Source organism: Nyctereutes procyonoides, unplaced genomic scaffold (genome assembly GCF_905146905.1).
Source record: "Nyctereutes procyonoides isolate TBG_1078 unplaced genomic scaffold, NYPRO_anot_genome, whole genome shotgun sequence".
NCBI classification, from domain to species: Eukaryota; Metazoa; Chordata; class Mammalia; order Carnivora; family Canidae; genus Nyctereutes; species Nyctereutes procyonoides.
The window spans coordinates 76,184,490-76,193,120 of NW_026575146.1; the positions used below are offsets into that span (position 1 = coordinate 76,184,490).

The 8,631-nt window shown below is 48.4% G+C and overlaps 1 long non-coding RNA gene across 2 annotated transcripts; it reads right to left on the reverse strand.

The window, feature by feature from the left end:
• Positions 1-3,180: 3,180 nt before the first annotated feature.
• LOC129500553 (uncharacterized) lies at positions 3,181-8,161 on the reverse strand. 2 transcript variants are annotated; one of them, XR_008662567.1, is made up of 5 exons: positions 8,069-8,161; positions 7,945-7,998; positions 5,854-5,950; positions 5,599-5,760; positions 3,181-4,249 (listed from the first exon to the last, which is right to left on the reverse strand). It is a non-coding gene; the product is annotated as an uncharacterized LOC129500553 (long non-coding RNA). The 2 variants fall into 2 exon arrangements; XR_008662568.1 differs by lacking the exon at positions 7,945-7,998.
• Positions 8,162-8,631: the final 470 nt, after the last annotated feature.

The window sequence follows — 8,631 nt, forward strand, 5'->3', positions numbered from 1 at the left end:
ATTAAAAAATATTTATAGTTAATACTAAAACACTCAACAATTCTGTGGAGTAGTAGCAGAGGAACTGTCAACACTTGGAATGTTCCAGCTTGAAAATTTTTCAAACCATAGAAATGCGCATGAAATGTAATTATTCTTTTAACTTACATTTTCCTGCTTACCTGTAGGTTGAGTGTCTTGGTAGGCGTTTATCGGACATTTGTGCTGCTTTTGGGAAATGCCTGTTTTCATTGTGCCTATAATATCTGTTTCTCGGGGATCCCTGGGTGGCGCAGCGGTTTGGCGCCTGTCTTTGGCCCGGGGTGCGATCCTGGAGACCCGGGATCGAATCCCACGTCGGGCTCCCAGTGCATGGAGCCTGCTTCTCCCTCTGCCTGTGTCTCTGCCTCTCTCTCTCTCTCTCTCTGTGACTATCATAAGTAAATAAAAAAAATACATTAAAAAAATCTGTTTCTGGTATGTTGTTCAACTGAAGCTTTTCGCTTTAAAATAACCAAATCTGGGGTGCTCGTATGGCTGAGTCGGAAAGAGCGTGTAATCCTCAATCATGGGGTTGTTTGAGCCTCGTGTTGGGTGTAGGCTTGACTTAAATAAACTAAAAAAAATTATAAAATAACCAAACCTATTAGTCTTTTTCCTTTCAAGCATTTGCATTTCTTTCTGGCCTTATTTGAGAAGGACTCTTTTACTTCAAGGATATCTATCTACAGCTCTATTTTCTCATACTTTCATTCAAGTTTTCTTTTGAGTCATTTGTCAAGAGTAGGTTTTTGGGGTGCCTTGGGGGGCTCAGCCAGTTAAACATCTGCCTTCAGCTCAGGTCATGATCCCAGGGTCCTGGAATCAAGCCCTGAGTCCGGCTCCCTGCTCAGTGAGGAGTCTGCTTCTCCCTCTCCCTCTGCTCCTCCCCCTGCTTGTTCTCTCTCTCTCTCTCTCTCTCTCTCCCCCTCATAAAAAAATCTTTTTATTTTTTAAGTAGCTTTTTGTTATGTTTTAATTTTTGAGGCATGTAAGGTTGGGATCTACATTCCTCAGTTTCCAAATGAATGGTTGGCCCACATCTTGAAGTGTGAGGGATGCCCCATCCTTTCCCACCTCCCCTGAGACTGGACAGCAGTACCTGCTATGTCCCCTTGACACTGGTGCCTCTTTCTCATTCCTGTCCCACCATCCATTTGTGTGTCATGTCCCAACACCATCTTGTTTTGAATGACGAGTTTGAAAATATATTTTGATCTCTTCTGAGCTACCCAGCAGTCTCGTTCTTATTTTCAGATTTACCTGAGTTATTTTTGTGCCTTTGCTTCTATTTGCTATACATTCTTAAAAAGTTAATAGATTTTATATTTTTTGAGTAGTGTTAAGTTTGCAGAAAAACTGAGCAGAAAGTACAGAGAATTCCCATATATCTCTCCCCAACCTCCCATACACACAAAGCTGCCCCTGCAATTAACATCTGGTGTTCGTGAGCTGTATTTGTTACAATTGATGAGTCGATATTGACATTACTAAAGTCCATAGTTTTCTATTTTTTTTTAAGATTTTATTTATTTATTCGTGAGAGACGCAGAGAGAGGCAGAGACAGAGACAGAGGGAGAAGCAGGCTCCCTGCAGGGAGCCTGATGCGAGACTTGATCTTAGGACCCCAGGATCACATCCTGAGCCAAAGACAGATGCTCAACCACTGAGCCACCCAGGTGCCCCAAGTCCTTAGTTTTCATTGGGTTTTCAACTCGGTGTTATACATTCTATGGGGTTGGACAAATGTATAATTCCATATATCCACCAGTACAGTATCACATAGAATGGTTTCCCTGGGGGCTCCTGGGTGGCTCAGTTGTTGAGCATCTGCCTTTGGCTCAGGGTGTGATCCCGGGGTCCTGGGATCAAGTCCTGCATCAGGCTCCCCACAGGGAGCCTGCTTCTCCCTCTGCCTCTCTCTGTATGTCTCTCATGAATAAATAAATAAAATCTTTTAAAAAATGGTTTCACTGCCCCAAAAAACCCCTGGGCTACACCTGTTCCTTCCTCCCTCCCCACTCCCTGAGCCTCTGGCAACGCTTGATACTTGGAATCCTATGACACGCAGCCTTTTCAGACTGCCTGCTTTCACTTAGCAATATGCATTCAAGGTTATTAGATGTCTTTTTGTGCTTGGTATCTCATTTATTTTTATCCTTGAGTAATGTCCCACTGAATGGGCACACCACAATTTGTATATCTACTCACCGATTGTTGAAATGCATTTCTGAAACAGCTCGACTTCCTTGAAAAAATTTGCACCTGGGTGACTCAGTCAGTTGGACGTCTGCCTTGGGCTTCAGGTTGTCATCTCAGAGTCCTGGGATCGAGCCCCACATTGGGCTCCCGCTCAGCAGGGAGTCCTGCTTCACCCTTTGCTTCTGCCCCTTCTCATGCTTGCTCTCTCTCTCTCTCTCAAATAAATAGGAAAAATATTTTGCTCTTTATGTTGCAAGATTGATTTGGAGAGTTTTTGTTTTTTGTTTTAGGTGTCGTGTTTCCTGTAGAACATCTAGGTTCTGTGGAATAAATTAATAATAATGATGTCAATCTATTGAGTGCTTAGTATCAAGCTGGGTGGTCAGTGCTCTTTGTCACAGACCCATTTAATCCCTCCATTACCTCTACCGCAGAGCTTCGCTTAGCATCCTAAGGTGCCAGGAATATTGTTGGTGGGACTGAGAGCCAACATCAGTCTTTCCATCTGCATTGAATGTCATGTATTATCTTAAAAGGTGTTCTAAGGGAGGTGCCGCGTGTGGCGGATCTGCCAGTTTGGAGTTGGGGGACAGGAACATCTAAGCACAGGTTAGAGTTTGTCTTCCAGGCCTTAGCATGCCCAGAGTTGCCACGTCCTGCACGAGCGTGAGCATCTCCTAGGGCCATGCCACCAGATGTTGTGCCAACCGTGTGTCTGCATCTCACTTGGGACACACTATGGTCACATGGAAACGTAGTGCCTGGCTAGTCACGACCGAGCAGGGAAAGTGGTAGAAGATGAACACTCACTCTGCTCTCCGCAGCTCTCCTAAACCAAGTTCCAGTTATGTAAAAACAGAGAAATGCAGCATCACTGAGAAACATAAGGTGTGGGGTAAAGAGGAAGTCCCTCAGAGGGCCCTGTTGCAGCCCTGTGCCCTCTCCTCTCACCCCATGTCTTAGTTACTGCCCAGATGACTCAAACTTTAACAGCTTTTTTTTTTTTAAGATTTGATTGATTTATTTGACAGAGAGAGAAAGAGCGTAAGCACACAAGCAGGGAGGAGGGCAGAGGGAGAGGGAGAAGCAGACTCCCCAAGGAGCAAGGAACCTGATGTGGGGCTCAATCCCAGGACCCCAGCATCATGACCTGAGGCAAAGGCAGATGCTTAACCAACTGAACCACCCAGGTGCCCCAAACATTAACAGTTTAAAGCAAAAATCAATGTTACTGAGGCTCAGAAAGTTAGGCTTAGCTGGGCACTTCTGGGTGGTTCTGGCCCTGGATCTCTCATGAGGTTCAGACTGGGGCTGCAGTCATCCAAAGACTTAACACGTGCACAGTCCAGTTGCAAGGAGGCTTACTCAGGAGGCCAGCAAATTGGTGTTGGCTGTTGGGAGGTGCCTCAGTTTCTCCCCACCAGGACCTCTCTAGTGTGGACCCTTTACGCCTCCCTCTGTCTCTCACCTCCCTCTGTCTCTCGCTAATACTCCTGCATTTGCTGAGTCAGTGAATCCTTGAGAATCACAGGATACCTGGCCAAATCGCAGTCAGCCTGTAGCCTCCAGGCCCTTCTACCCTGAATCTGGAGTGGGCTGGTGCTCGCTTCAGCAGCACATATAGTAAAATTGGAGTGGGCTGAATGGTGCGCTCCCCTCCCCCCAAAGAGCACAGGTCCTAATCCGTGGAAACCTGTAAATGTGACCTCATGTGATAAAAGTTTTACAGATGTGAAGAAGTTAAAGATCTTGAGATGCAGAGATTTTTCTGGATTGTCCAACCAAGTCCTAACTGCCATCACTGTGCTCACAAGAGATGGTCAGAGGGACATCACACACAGAGGAGAGGCCATGTGAAGGTGGAGTTGGAGATGGGGTGGGGCAGCCAGAAGCCCAGGAATGCCAGCAGCAACCAGAAGTTGGAAGCCACAGAGAACCGACTCTCCTCTTGAGCTTTTGGAGGGACTGCAGCCCACCTGACACCTTGATCTTGGCCCAGTGATGCTGATTTTGGACTGTCCTCCACAACTGTGAGAGAAAAAAAATTCTGGATTAAGTCCTCAAGTTCATGGTAATATGTTACAGCAGCCAGAGGAGACTAATACATTCCCACAGTCTCTGATGACTCCCCCTGAGTAGTTCTGACCTCTCAAAGAAAGAACAAGCCTACTCCACTTTGCTGGTGGTCTGAGGGGCCCGGATCTTCCAGAGACTTCTTGTGACTTTCTGCTGTGTTGTCTGGGACCAAAAAAATCATTTCTTGACTATGGATATAGGTATTTTCATAGGATGTTTGTTTGTTTGTTTAAAATATTTTATTTATTTATTTCACAGAGAGAGAGAGGGAGAGAGAGAGAGAGCATAAGTGGGAGCAGCAGGCAGAGGGAGAGGGAGAAGCAGGCTCCCCGTGGAGCAAGGGTGCAGGGCTCCATCCCAGGACCCTGGGGTCATGACCCAAGCCAAAGGCATATGGTTAACCAACTGAGCCACCCAGATGCCCCTCCACTGGGATATCTTCACACAAGACTGCACAAATCTTCGTATGGATTTTATTTTCTTTTTCTTTTTTTTTTTAAAGATTTTATTTATTTATTCATGATAGACATAGAGAAGCAGAGACACAGGAGGAGGGAGAAGCAGGCTCCATGCCGGGAGCCTGACGCGGGACTCGATCCCGGGACTCCAGGATCACGCTCTGGGCCAAAGGCAGGCGCTAAACCACTGAGCCACCCAGCGATCCCCTCTTTTTTTTTAAAAAAAAAAAGATTTATTTATTTATTCATGAGAGAGAGAGAGAGAGAGAGAGAGAGAGAGAGAGGCACAGACATAGGCAGAGGGAGAAGCAGGCTCCATGCAGGCAGCGCGATGCAGGACTCAGTCCTGGATCCTGGGATCAGGACCTGAGCCAAAGGTAGATGTTCAACCACTGAGCCACAGGTGTCCCTTTACACGGATTTTCATTCTATTCTGTAACACGTAGGAAGAGAAACCCAGACACCCTGGTGTCCAGGTTTAGAGACAGAGTATCTCTTGGCCTTGAAATACCCCCATGAGAGAACCCTTGAAGGGGGCAGCAGGTGGCACTGCTGGTGGCTGGTGGCCATTGGGTGGTTTCCACGTGGCCTTGACTTCCAATAACCAGATGAGCCTCTTTTCTTGGCCCACACACCCATTCCTGCACACATGTGGAGTCAGACATTCTTGTGGGACACCCAGGGGACTTCCTATCACAGACATGAGGATCTGGGACCTGGGGGGCAATGAGGATGGACTCAGAGAACCAGAGGGGGTCCCCCACTGACTTGCAGAGAGGACACTCCTCTCCAGACATGTCACTTTGGGTGCTGTGGGGAGAGACCACAAACACCCCAGCTCACCTCTGGCTGGATAAGAAGTTCTTCTGCGTACCCTTCACCTGGTGACAGGTAAACTGGGCCCAGAGAGGGCAGGACACTTGTCCAGGGTCACCCAGCAGGAAGCTGGGACACAGCTAAGTGTTGACACTGGTAGCATAGGTCTCTCCATGGAGGGCAGAGCTCCTGGATGGAAAGGAAAGAGGAATGGGTCTCTGTGTCCCCAGGAGAGCAGAAGGATCAGAGGGGAAGGAAGCTACCAGCAGGGCCAAGACCTACCTAGGATTTTCTGGGTGTAGGTCCTGCAGTCTTCAGCCTCGGACTTCTGGGGATCCATGGGGATGACGATGAACTTGTCCCAGGTGTAGCAGCATCTCTGGGTGGGGCATTGGAAGGGATAGAAGTCTCTACAGCAACTCCACTTGGCGTCTCTGGGGCCCAGGGCCACACTGCCACAGAGCAGCCTTCTTTCCTTTCTTACCATTAGCACCTCTCCTGGGGATCAGACATGGCTCAGCCTCCACCCTTCTTCCGCTCCTTATTTCCCTCGCCCTTTTATTTCTTTAAGATTTTATTTATTTATTTATTTATTTATTTATTTATTTATGCATGAGAGACAGAGCGAGAGGCAGAGACATGCCGGGAGCCCGATGTGGGACTCGATCCCAGGACCCCAGGATCACACAACCTGGGCTGAAGGAGGCGCTAAACCGCTGAGCCACCTGGACTGCCCCTTATTTATTTATTTGAGAGTCAGCCAGCCAGCCAGAGAGAGCACAGCAGGGAGGAGAGGGAGAAGCAGGCTCCCCACTGAGCAGGGAGCCCACTGCGGGGGCTGGATCTCAGGACCCTGAGATCATGACCTGAGCCAAAGGCAGATGCTTCACCCACTGAACCACCCAGGTGCCCCGCTTTTTTTTTTTTAAGGCACCAAGTGGGGTTGCAATACAGATATTCTCATAGAAAAGGTTCACCAAAAAAAAAAAAAAAAAAAAGAAAAGAAAAGGTTCACCAGGGCAGCCCCGGTGGCACAGCGGTTTAGCGCCACCTGCAGCCTGGTGTGTGACCCTGGAGACCCAGGGATCGAGTCCCACGTGGGGCTCCCTGCATGGAGCCTGCTTCTCCCTCTGCCTGTGTCTCTGCCTCTCTGTCTCTATGAATAAATAAAATCTTTAAAAAAAAAAAAAAAAGAAAGAAAGAAAGAAAAGAAAAGCTTCACCAGCTGGGCCCATAATGAGGCGGGCTTCTTGACTTTAGCACTTTTTTTTTCTTTTCTTTTTTTAAGTTAAGTTTTTCACCATTTTTAAAAAAATTTTTATTTATTTTTTATTTATTTATGATAGTCACACAGAGAGAGAGAGAGAGAGGCAGAGACACAGGCAGAGGGAGAAGCAGGCTCCCTGCGGGGAGCCTGATGCGGGACTCAATCCCAGGACCCCAGGATCATGACCCAAGCCAAGGGCAGATGCTCAACCACTGAGCCACCCAGATGTCCTGACTTTGGCTCTTGACATGGCCGATCACCCCCTTTCTCCCTCTGAGCCCAGCAGATGTCCCATTTCTTTTTTTTTTTTTAATTTTATTTATTTATTCATCAGAGACACACAGAGAGGCAGAGACATAGGCACTTATGTCAGACACTTAACCGTTGAGCCACCCAGGCGACCCAGATGTCCCATTTCTGCTCCCACCCAAGAAGTACTCCCTAGCTGCAGCACCCACACTCAGCTTGAGGGGTGTCTTCATAGGGGCTCCCCCAGAACCTGAAGCAGGGAGTGGCAGGAGGTAGGTCAGAACTGCAACCCTGAGGCTGGCACTTGAGCAGAGCAGAGATGCTCCCTGACTGCAGGCAACCCTCTAGCCCTTCCCTTCTGGGCCCCACCCAGCACCGCCTGCCTTCCCTGTCCAGGCCCCTGTGGGCCGAGGATGGGGTCCCCAATGGCAGCTCTGTCCTAGTACCGGCCCCTCTGCTTTTATGGTTTGGGTTTGAGGTTTGCATAATCCCAGTTTGTGACCCTGTCTCCTGCTGTTTCCCTGACTTACCTCAGGTCATGGGGGGAAGGGCCCCACCCACCCACCCACCCATCCCCCAACCCCCACCCCGCAAAGCCAGCTCTGCAGTTTCCCCTTCAGAGGAATCACAGCCTGTGATTCTTAAGGGGCTGGAGCCCTTGAACCCCTGGCCAGGGCTCCCAGCTCCTCCAGAGATTGAGGTTCAGTTTATCACTTGGTGTCTCAATTGAACTGGCTGCTATTTCATATTTGCCTCTCAGACGTCCCCAGAAAGCCCTTCTGTCCTCTGCCTCTCACTGCTGCTCGGCCACCTCAGGGGGTTCAGACCTCCCGGCCCCCCACACCATGCATGCTCACCTTTGGAGGGATGGAGGCTTCTGTGCAGAAATGGAAGCAGCAGGAGGAAGAGAGCTGCAAGGGAGAGAGATATGAAGGTGGAGGAGCCTCTGGAGAGAGGGAACAGGTGGTGGGAGGCCCTTACCTAAGATGAGGAGTCTGGACTCCCAGCCAGCGCTGCTCCTGGGCACTGGCCTGCACCTGGCTGCCCCTTGTTGGTGCCTATCATGGCAGCCACAGCTTGTGTGTGGGGAGAAGGTTACTAATCACCTCCCTTTGTAATTGGAGGGTAATAAAGAACATATCTGTTGACTGGTTTTACCAGTTCCATATAGCTTTGGAAGCCTTTGTTAAATTCCTAAGTGATAACTGTATTTTTGTTATGCTCCTAAAGCGACTTTGGGTGGGGCTGATTGGGAAGACCTCACATAAGATTATGACTAAACTTGGGGGGTGGCTCAGTGGTTGAGGGTCTGCCTTTGGCTCAGGTCGTGATCCTGGGGTCCTGGGATGGAGTCCTGCATCAGGGTCCCCACAGGGAGCCTGCTTCTCCTTCTACCTGTGTCTCTGCCTCTCTCTCTGTGACTCTCATGAATAAATAAATAAAATCTTTAAAAACAAAATATTTTAGCAGCCACATTCAAAACACAAAAAGAAACCAGTAAAATTAATTTAATTAATTTATTTTTAAAAGATTTTATTTATTCA